The sequence below is a fragment of the Xiphophorus hellerii genome, chromosome 15 (assembly GCF_003331165.1).
Source record: "Xiphophorus hellerii strain 12219 chromosome 15, Xiphophorus_hellerii-4.1, whole genome shotgun sequence".
Taxonomy (NCBI): domain Eukaryota; kingdom Metazoa; phylum Chordata; class Actinopteri; order Cyprinodontiformes; family Poeciliidae; genus Xiphophorus; species Xiphophorus hellerii.
This window is the reverse complement of record NC_045686.1, coordinates 10,645,491-10,655,626: the sequence shown is the minus strand read 5'-3', so window position 1 is coordinate 10,655,626 and position 10,136 is coordinate 10,645,491. Positions and strand designations below refer to the sequence as shown.

Genomic DNA, 10,136 nt, shown 5'->3' with positions numbered 1-10,136 from the left:
TTCAGAATAATGGATGGCTTGATGGCAAGTGGAAATCAGAAATTGGTGGTATGATTGAAGAAAATATGAAGTATTGTCACTGGAAGCAAAATATTATTCTCTGAAAAGAAATACCAGCCTGAATCCGAAGAATGCATATGATCCAGAACTATTCAGCAGTGGCAATGCATGAGCGAGAACGAGAGATGAATTCCCATGAGTCTCATAATATTCGCCCACTCTTCACGTGGGTACCTGCTGAGCAGCTTTAATTATCCCAATGTTCTTTCTCTTATCTAATTAAAAATGTATGATTCTATAATTAATGCATGTGAGGAAAGCAAGCAGGTAGGATTTGTAAAGGGCATGTGTGGTTTAAAGACCTAGTCAATCCCTTTGCATGCATTTATAATGTGTTGTTATTTAGTGCAAAATGATAGGATACAAAATAACATGGAGTGTCTTGCAAACGTATTCATAAACCTTGAACATTTTAAAATAACCTGAGAATTTAATATAAGTAGCTGAGATTTTACAAGACAGACACTGCATAACACAAAGTAGGCCAGAAAAAGGCGCAGGATTTCCAAACTATTCAGCAAATAAAAGTCAGAAAATTATGAATGCATTTGAATGTTACGCCCCTTTTACTCTAACACCCCCAAATAACGTCCAGTGAGTCCAAATTATTTTAGAAGTCATCAGTTTAGTAAATAATGTGCACCTATGCAAAATTTAGTCTCAGAAAAAACACAGCTGTTTTGTGAAGACATCAAAACACCTTATTGATTTTGCTATTCATTTTCCACAAACTGACCATTACTGATCATGGCATGAACAAAGCCATTGCCGAAAGAAAGCCATAAGAAGTTCAGCTTAAATGTTGCCATACATGATGTAATGTATGCAAACATATGGACAAAGATACTATGATCAAATTAAAGCACATTTCTATGGCAAAACATGGTAGAGGCAGCATTTTACTATGGGGATAGTTTTCTTTAGAAGAGATCTTAAAGGATTTTGACAAAAATTCAGACAAAATCTTTGAGAGACTTGAAAATAGCTATTTATAAATACACATAATCTAACCTGACTGAGCTTGAGCTATTTTGCAAACTGAGAAAGGTTAAAAACACATCAGTCTCTGGATGTGCATTGCTGATGGAGTCATACCCAAAAAGCCACAAGCCCTTCCATATGAAACTGCACCAAAAGGAAGTTCTACATAATATGTAATATTGACTGACAGGACTGAATAAATCTTAATAATCCTAGCTGACTGTAAACAGTAAGTGTTTACTCTGATTTAATGTTGGACAGTGAGAAACTGTACAGAGTGCATGAAAGCATCTGATATTAATTGTATTTTCATGTGCAAGAAACATTTAGTGGAAACAGATAACTTCTTATTTCAATTAGCACTACTGTGTAGATTAATTTTACTTTCTCTTTAAATCCCAAATGAAAGAAAAACCTTGAGTGCCTTTTTTCTTGCCATGTTTAGTCCATGAGAAGATATGTGTGAGAGCATGCTCATATTTTACTCTGCATTCACTCTATTGTTCATAACAAAGGGCTTAATTTTTTCTCGTTCAGAGTATTCTAGTTGAGAAACAAATAATTTTGTCAAGAATGGCATTGAAAAAGTGATTCAACTGCATTGTTAAACAATAGTGATCTCAATGGTGAAAAAAGGGCAGCTTTTTCCTTTCACTGTCAACATATCACGCAGAGAAAAACGTATATATGTTTGCAGGGTTTCTGGATGATGAATGTGTTGAAGTTTTTTTTATGGTTCTCAGATCAACTCTTAATGTCATATCCAATCACTAAGTAGCTGATTTCAGAAGAAAAATCAAATACATATGATTAAGGTTGTCACTAAATAGAAAACTAGATGTATTTTTTTTCTAGGCCAAACTTATTTGTAGGACAATAAGCCATATATAAATGTAATGATCAGATCCATTCTTTTGTTTTGGTAATTTTGTGAGTAAAAATAGCATAATTGTAGCCACACAATATATGCATGACCTAGATATTGAACAGTGGGCAATTGTAGGGGTTTATGATGACTAACATACAGTTTATATGACGTATTTTGTTGGTGAGGAGGTGGAACATGGCTTGCACAATGTAAAAAAAAACAACAACTTTAAAATCTTAATAGGTTACAGACATGGTCTCATCATGTTGTATCCAACATCTGCATTTAAAGAAGAAAATATTGAGAAATACACTTTAGAGATTATATCATTTATTTATTTATTTAACTTTATTTTGCTAAAGTTTTAAATAAGTTTGACTTTAATTCCTGAGTAAATTAAGTGATACAAGATAATTACTAGAAGACCTGAAAATATTAACCATATTGGGTAAGCTATTTATAAGATTCACAATTCACAATGAATTACTATTCAGCACAGTTCCACAACAGAAAAAACAAACAAACAACAACTTCCATCCATTCAGAGATAGTAATTAATTTGTAAGTCATATTTTAGGATTGTGGAAGGAAGCCAGAGTACCTGGAGAGAACCAATGCATGCAAAGGGAGAACATAAAATATTCATGCAGAAATTTTTATGTTTAAGACCAAAACCTTCTTTCTATGAAGGTTTTGCAACATTTTGTGTAACATCAGTCCAATTCCACAAAAAAAACAATGTCTTAAAACATTGTGTTCATTTGCATTTACTATTGTATTTGCCATTTAAGTAAAAAAACAAACTAAAAAAATGTTTTTTTTTCTGTATTTAACAAGTTTTGTCCCTCTCTCTCTCTCTGTACACAGGGCGTTGCTGATCAGCCCTCAAACCAACCACAGAAACCGCTGAGAGCTGCATCCTTATCTGTTGCTAGAGCAACGGTCTCCCTCTATCCCATCTTTTACCCAGCGGTCTGCCCATTCGTCCTTTACCGTCCATATCGCGAGAGCACACGGTGCCTTCAATGAGAAACACGAAGCCGTTGACGCGTATCGCGAGACTACGTCAGGGGGGAGAGGCAGTGACCTCATCGTCGTGGCGAGGCGGAGCGAACCGCTGCAACTTTGGATGAACTTCTGATTTGAACAAACCGAGGCGGTTGGGGAAGCGCACGGAGCGGTAGATAAAGAGGAGCAGGATTTCTGCTCTTCTGTTAAACATATCAGACATTACAGACGCGGTTTATTTATTCCCGTTACTGACCAGCGAGAGCGGCGTTTTTTTCCCCCTTCTTCCCAAGGAGGCAGACAAGGTGGAAATGAATAAAGGTAAGTGTACCCTCACGGCTCTGTTGGGTCTTCACGTTGACACACAAACGCCACAGAAAGCCTTATGTTGTCAGCGTTTCTGCGTATTTAGAACCGATTCATGCTCCAGTTTAAGGTGGCAATTGGAGGATAAAACTGAACAGAAAAGTTGAGCTAGCGGTCAGGTAACTCCGCGTGTCTGTGGTCGTGCATGTTAGCTAAGGTCTAAATCAATTAGCTTAATTTTTCTGATTTACTGCGCCCTTCATAGGGTGAGAAGCTTTCGGTTCCCTTCCAGGTCCATCACCCTAACGCACACAACTTCTGAAAATGAAGACGATTCATCCTTGCTCCTAAACAGACAGGAAATGGTGCAAAACGGATAAAGATAATGGTAATTGTTTGTTTAAGTCATTCCGTGACTGCAGCGCAATTTGCGACGGCAAATCGCAACCGCTGCAACATCTGTCTGTCTCCATCTCGCTGATTGTCTCTTTCATTTGGGACTTTGAGCAGTGCTTGTGCAAAGGTATACATCAAGCCTCTCAGGTTATCGTAAGGGGAAATTGCTAGAGTCTTGTAAGGTGCCAAACTGCGTCGCAGTCTTTTGATAGGGACGCAAACGTGAGTTCTTGCAAGATAAATTCCTGGAAAGTGTAATTAGTCGTGCTTAATCTGTGACGAATTTGCATGGAAATTGCAGCACCTTGTTACAGTGTTGGTCACTGTCAAGACCTATATCATTAATCAAAATGGCGGTCTGTTTAGACAGATTGGGGAAAGTGCTGTGGTAAATGCCACAATAGAGGGTTGAGTAGAAGCTTTCACGATGCAGTTATTTGATAGAAATGAACTGTATTCTTCAAACAACAATTTACAAACGTTCTGGATTTGCAGAAGTTTGCTTCTTTTCTGCTTTGATGGCATCCTGCCAGGAACGTTCATTGTAAATGGACCCCCCACAGATGCTCTTTCTTTTGTTATTATTGCCCTGTCCACCTGTGGAGTCTTCCCTCAGGCTACCAGCTCCGGCCCTTCAGGGGGCCAGCATGCACAGCAGAGCCATTCTGCTTCCTTCTTTTGACAAGTCCTAAATGAGCATGTCAAAAAAGATGACATCTCTATTCTGTGGGCAAGTGGAAAGGGTATAATTTTCAACTTAAAGAACAGCTGCAGTAATGCCAATGCTTTCTTTCTTTCTTTTCTCTGCTGGAATGCATTTGGTTTGTGGCATTGGAGAATTTTCTGCATGAAATCGAGAAACTTTTACACATTAGCTGTTAAAGATTTGATGCCATCAGCTCTGCCTAGCGAGAGCCGGTGAATACCAAGGCTGAGCCGATCTGCAGGCTGTGTCGCATTTACAATACTAAGTAGGCTGCTGAAATTGCTTGTGTAGGTGGAGGCGCGCATGTTCTGTCACACATGGAGCTGGCGAATAAAGGAGGAGGTGGGAAAACAGAAAAGAGAAAAGTATCAGGGCTTTTGATGGACAGCTAAAAGATTATTTAAAGGCCTGGTGATGTAGAATATCTGAATTATCTGCTAATGTTCCTTGATTAGGCTGCTGGAGATGGCTGAAACCTTCCTCTAAAAGGGTTGAAGTGCTCTTTATTTTAAGCACAGGAGAGGATCTCATTTTAATCTCTCAGGACCTTGGTTATTTCTCAAAAGCCAAATCTTTGAGTTTAGTTTCAGATGCCGTATGCTTCTGATTTTGTGCTGGAGAAGACGAGGTATTTGGCTGTGCATGTGGAGAATCTTACAAATGTTTCTTCAGGGAAATAAAAAAAGAAAAAGAGGACCTTTCAGTAAGCCAACTCTGCAGCTGAAGCTTTTATTACACACATGCAATGCATCACTAACAGTGGTTGGTAATGGGGTTTCACCTGTTTATGACCTCCCACGCGGTTACTGTTTTAGTTCTGTTGCTCTTTCCTCCATCTCTACCACCTACGACCCCTCCCTCCCTTTTTCTATCTCTGCCAGTGTCTTTTTCTCAAGTCTCCCTTTCTTCCTCTTAGGGAAGGCATGCCAGGACTCTGACATTCTCATCATTTCTACCCACAACTTTCACCCTATTTCACCCCCTTTTTCTCTCCGTTTCATTAACTTTCTCATCAGTCTTTTTGGGCGGACTGCACTCATCTTTTGGGTATATATTGTTTATAAACCTTTGAACTTCCCACTTGTTTTCTTTATTCTGAATTTTTATAATCGGAAATGGTAGACGAATTTTTACATGTCTCAAACAAGATCCATCACAGAAGTTTGGAAAAAACGTAGAAGGAAAGGTTTTGTTTGGTGATGGCCTGGTCAGGGTTTTCTTGGCTAGTACCAATTTCTTCCTTTTTTTGTTTTCTGACCCGCTGGTTATAAATTTTCTTCAAATCAATAATACGCGTAAAAGAAGAAAACAAAATGTTGTAATTCTTTATAAAAAAATCATATTTATGTGTTGGTCAAATTAGTTTAACTTTAACATGTACTTATTGTTGAGTGATGCATTTATAGACTGGTGAGATGGTTTTGAATGCATTTAATGAAGAAAAACATTTGACATTTGATATCTGGATATCTATATAAGCATCTTTATTCTGATTGATGGATGATGTATAGTAGGAATGGCAGCTAAAGAGAGGAATTTATTTTTTAAATATGAAATTATTGGTTGATTTTTCCTAAAATCAACCACAAAAATGGTATGCTGTAAGTAATTTCATATAAACTCAGACATAAAGATGAAAGGAAGAGGGTAGAACCCTTTAAAGTTGATATATTAACTGGACCTACAATGCATAAATATAAAAAAAATCTTTTTTTTTTTTTAAGCCCATTTATCACAATGGGAATCACAGTAAAATGACTAACCGGTTCATATTTCTTGCTCAAACAAACCGCTTTGGTCAAATGGTAAATTCCAACATGAATAGTAAATGTTTCAAATGTAAACAAAGGAGTTTATGTAAAGACATGGATGAAGCTTTGCTCAGATTACTTTATCTGTGTGTTCTTTTGAAGTGGAAGCCCTGCTTTTTGTTTTCTCGCAGCAAACAACCCTTGCAGTGTTTTCTCTGATATGTGAAATTGCACATCTCTTTGATCCATAGTATTTTGGAAAGAATGGCACTGAAGCCCTGTTGAGGCTTTGACAACGGCTTTCATTGCTGCTGGAAATAGAGAAACTGGGCACAAGGGGTAAGCACTTACTTGAATCCAATTCAAGTAAGTAGTGAACCCATAAAAGCAAAATGTATCTGATGTTGGACCTCTTTGCCATTCTCATTTTTTGTACGTCTAGTTAAATAACTCCTTAATTACAATTGAAAGTGGATTGTAGTGGACAGAAGTGATGGATTATAAAACATCTGCCAGTTTCAGTTGTGATAGTTGAGGAAAAACTCTTAAGAACATCATGAAACAATGAAAGCGCAGGCTAATCCAGGGTAGCCTTGCTTCTGTTCCCTCAGAAGCAAACAGAGGGAACATATTGTGTAGATGGAGAGGCCTGAGAGAACAAGAGTAGCCTATATTTACAGCAAAATAGCACTTTAATGTTTAGTTATTACAAATGAGCCTATGAGCTATGTCAGGGTTTCCCCCAGTGTATTATAAGCCTGGCAGGCCACCAGGCTTTACTTGTGCCCCCACCAGGCTAAGCATTGCTTACTTATTTAAATCTTTTTAAAATGATTGCAGTTTTTAAGATTTTATAGTTGGTGCTTAAGTGTTAATCTTCCAACATACGTTTATCAAGTGATATTTTAACATTTTCTGTGAACTTTAAACAACTTTTAACTCAAAAACATGTTGGGTCTCTAGATGAATGACTGCCCTAACATCCAAACACTGAGCGTAGCAAGTTTTCTGGGGAAACCTTGTATTTCATACCAAAACCTAATGGAACATATCAAGAAAAACTGGAAAAAGCTTTTAAAAGTCAAATATAGATTAATTGGTGGCCAAAGTTTCCCTCTATTGTGACAAAATGTATAATTTAGTCTGAGCAATAACTTAATAATGGTTTCTACAGTGAACTAATTGTTGGGATCTAACTTTGGATTAGTGCTGGATTTAAAAAGCAGGTGTTTGAGGAGCTCGTTTTGGTTACTGAGGTTTGATATTTTAACTCAGAATTAAAACTCTTCATATTGAATATCTGCAATGTGTTGAAAGTCAAGGTTTGAGGTTTGTTTATGTATTGATTTAGTGACACCAATTGTTTTCCTGGAATCTCCCCAGCTGCGCTTCCCCGCTCCTCTGTGACTCGGTTATGACATAGGAAGAACGCAACTGAGGACAAAAACCGTAAAGCTTAACTTCTAGCAAGCTAGGTAATGTTGTTGAAATTCCTACCAACTGTCTCGCCATCTGTTTCCAAGCAGAGAGCTTCAAATTTCTGTCGTGGTGTATGACTAAAAGGATGTTGCTACTGTTGGCTGCCTGTGATGGTATTTGTGAAAGAAGTGCTGTTCTCACCCGTTTGGGATTGTTAATTGCTATTGTCTCATGTTAACATTTAAAATTTATTCTACACATTTTTATAGCATTGGAAAACATTAAGAATGTTTGTGTCATGTTTGTCCTCCTACAGAAACCATATTAAAACAAAAAATATATTTCCCACCCCCATCTTTTTCTATTTTCAAACATTTTTGAAAAAGCTCCAGGGAGCCACCAGGGTGGCACTAAAGAGCCGCGGCTTACTGATTCCTGCTATAAATGTGTCAACAAACATGTCTTTTGATGCACTTTCTTTTGAGTGTTCATGCATTTGTTTTCTTATCAGATTCAAAAATATTACTTTCATCAAGGAACCTACATACAATTTTTAACATTTTTAAACAGTCTTATATGGTCAGTGTTGCATTTGATTGTTAGATCAAAACAAAGTTTTGCGTTCTGTGGAAAAAAAACCAGAAATCGACTAAAAACAGTATCACCCAGCGTAACCTTGATCAAGACATCTCTTTCCAAAATATAACATATTACAGTTTTATCCCCAAGAGCTAAGAATAAGGAACACTGTAGATGTTAGCTTATGAGATAGTGCTAAGATGGTTTCTGCTGTGTGTGTATTAATACATATACTGTAGTTATAGTCGTTTTTAGGGGAGTACTCAAGTATTAGAGATTTCAGCTATTTTTGAGCCAATTGATCCCTAACCTCCTCAAAGTCAAGATTTAGCACTCAACAGTTTATTACTAAATGTTTGCTGCCATTTAAGGACTAAAGAATACATTCATCCTTCATTAGTCAAAGCTAAATCAAGTAACTGACAATCTGGTGATATAAAGCAAACCAGTTCTGTACTCTTTATGCATGTGGATATTTACAAAGTTGATGCACTGATGACTTTGACTTACTTAATTTTTCAGGCAAAACTGAACATTTCAGAATAACAGCAGACTTATTATGTGATTTAATCTGTATTGCACAATATATGAACACAACAATCTAGAGTATTTCTCAAAGAATGCATTTCTTTGGTTGCTGCAATGAATTTACCAACTAATGACCCCTATTGTTTTTTTTGTTTGTTTTTTTTTTATCTACCTTCCTTTTGAAAAGACTGACAACTCTTTGCTCTGCTGGGTTGATTCCCTGCTTGTCCTCAGGTCACTGTACTAGTTTATATATTGATGATTAAGGGAAGAGAGAAAGATGGGTAGTGGTAGGTAGGTCTCATAGTATGATGTTTAATTTTTAAAGCAAACATTCACTTTCACCTTTCTCTTTCTAACACGTGGAGATAAAATTAGCCTATCCTCTGCACACAAGCTGAATTAAAGTGCATCTATTTCTGGAAAATATTGCAGTTTGCTAACACTTTGTTGCTGGAGCTAGAGACTTTGTGGAAAATGTTTTCACGCCTTTTGTTTTTTACTTTAAAATACCGTCAAGCATTTCTATGGGTGAAAGTTTCTCCGGCTGGCGCTCTAAGCAACCAAGGAGGACATCACACCCATGCTTCAAGATCAAAACACAGAGAGCTACACCAAGAAAAAGTGGCAGCTGACTTCAGCAGTTTGTCTACTGAGTGGCAGAGGGGACAAAGAGCAGCACGGCAGCTGACAGGGACATGAGTGTGACTGAAAGGGGAAATAGCATCCCTTAAAATGTCCCTGGGCTGCCATGAAGTATTATCTGACTTTGTGAGAAATATTGCAAAATCTGAGTGGGAAAAACGACAACTGAAACAAACCAGGAGAAAATACACCCTGTCTTGCTCTGTCATGCCACACAGTGTGGACGTTCTCAGCATACTGAGGTGACTCATGGAGGTTTTAACTTTATCCCAGCCTTGAAACTGATTGATTACTTATCTGGTAATTGACATCAAATGTAAATCTTGAGTTCTCTCCCTGGGCTGTTCTCCCCGCCTTACTAAGACTCAACAAACCAAACGGATAATCTTGTGGCTGGTTGAGGTTTCTGGTGATGTCGCTTGGGGAGGGTTAGGAGACTGGATCAAAGATTTTACACAGGCGTGTGGGTTGTTGCTTTATACATCTGTCAAAACAAGAACTCTCCGCTGCTGGCAAACGCTCACCATCCGAGGAACAGCTTTGAAGTAAACCTTTTACTTTCATGCTTCAGTCGACTAGCTTTATTTAATTACTATAGTTGGGATAGAGTTCTTAATCTTTTCCTGTAATCTCAACAGGAAATTATCGACATCCCTGAATACCTACACGTTCTTCTAGAGTCCCAGACATCCTTTTTAGTTGATGAAACGTCAACTATTGTTAGTTTCTCGTCTTTTGAAAGAAACAGAAAACTTTTGTTGGCCTCTGATAAAACACATATGATTACTTTGCAAAGATGCTTTCAAATCCAACTTATTTTTGTGACGTTTAGTTTATGCATAGATAAGAAGTTACAGGTTTTTTAACTTTCAGAAAAGAGCCCCTATGT

The 10,136-nt window shown here is 37.5% G+C and overlaps 1 protein-coding gene across 4 annotated transcripts in view; it reads left to right on the top strand.

Moving 5' to 3' along the window:
• The first annotated feature begins 3,027 nt into the window (after nt 1-3,027).
• The window catches only part of sipa1l1 (signal-induced proliferation-associated 1 like 1), a 77,152-nt gene continuing 70,043 nt past the window's right edge, over nt 3,028-10,136 (top strand). For all 4 annotated transcript variants that reach the window (XM_032584770.1, XM_032584771.1, XM_032584772.1 and 1 more), the window contains exon 1: nt 3,028-3,238. The gene's annotated coding sequence lies outside the window, so the exon portion shown is untranslated. The remainder of the gene's footprint in view (nt 3,239-10,136) is intronic.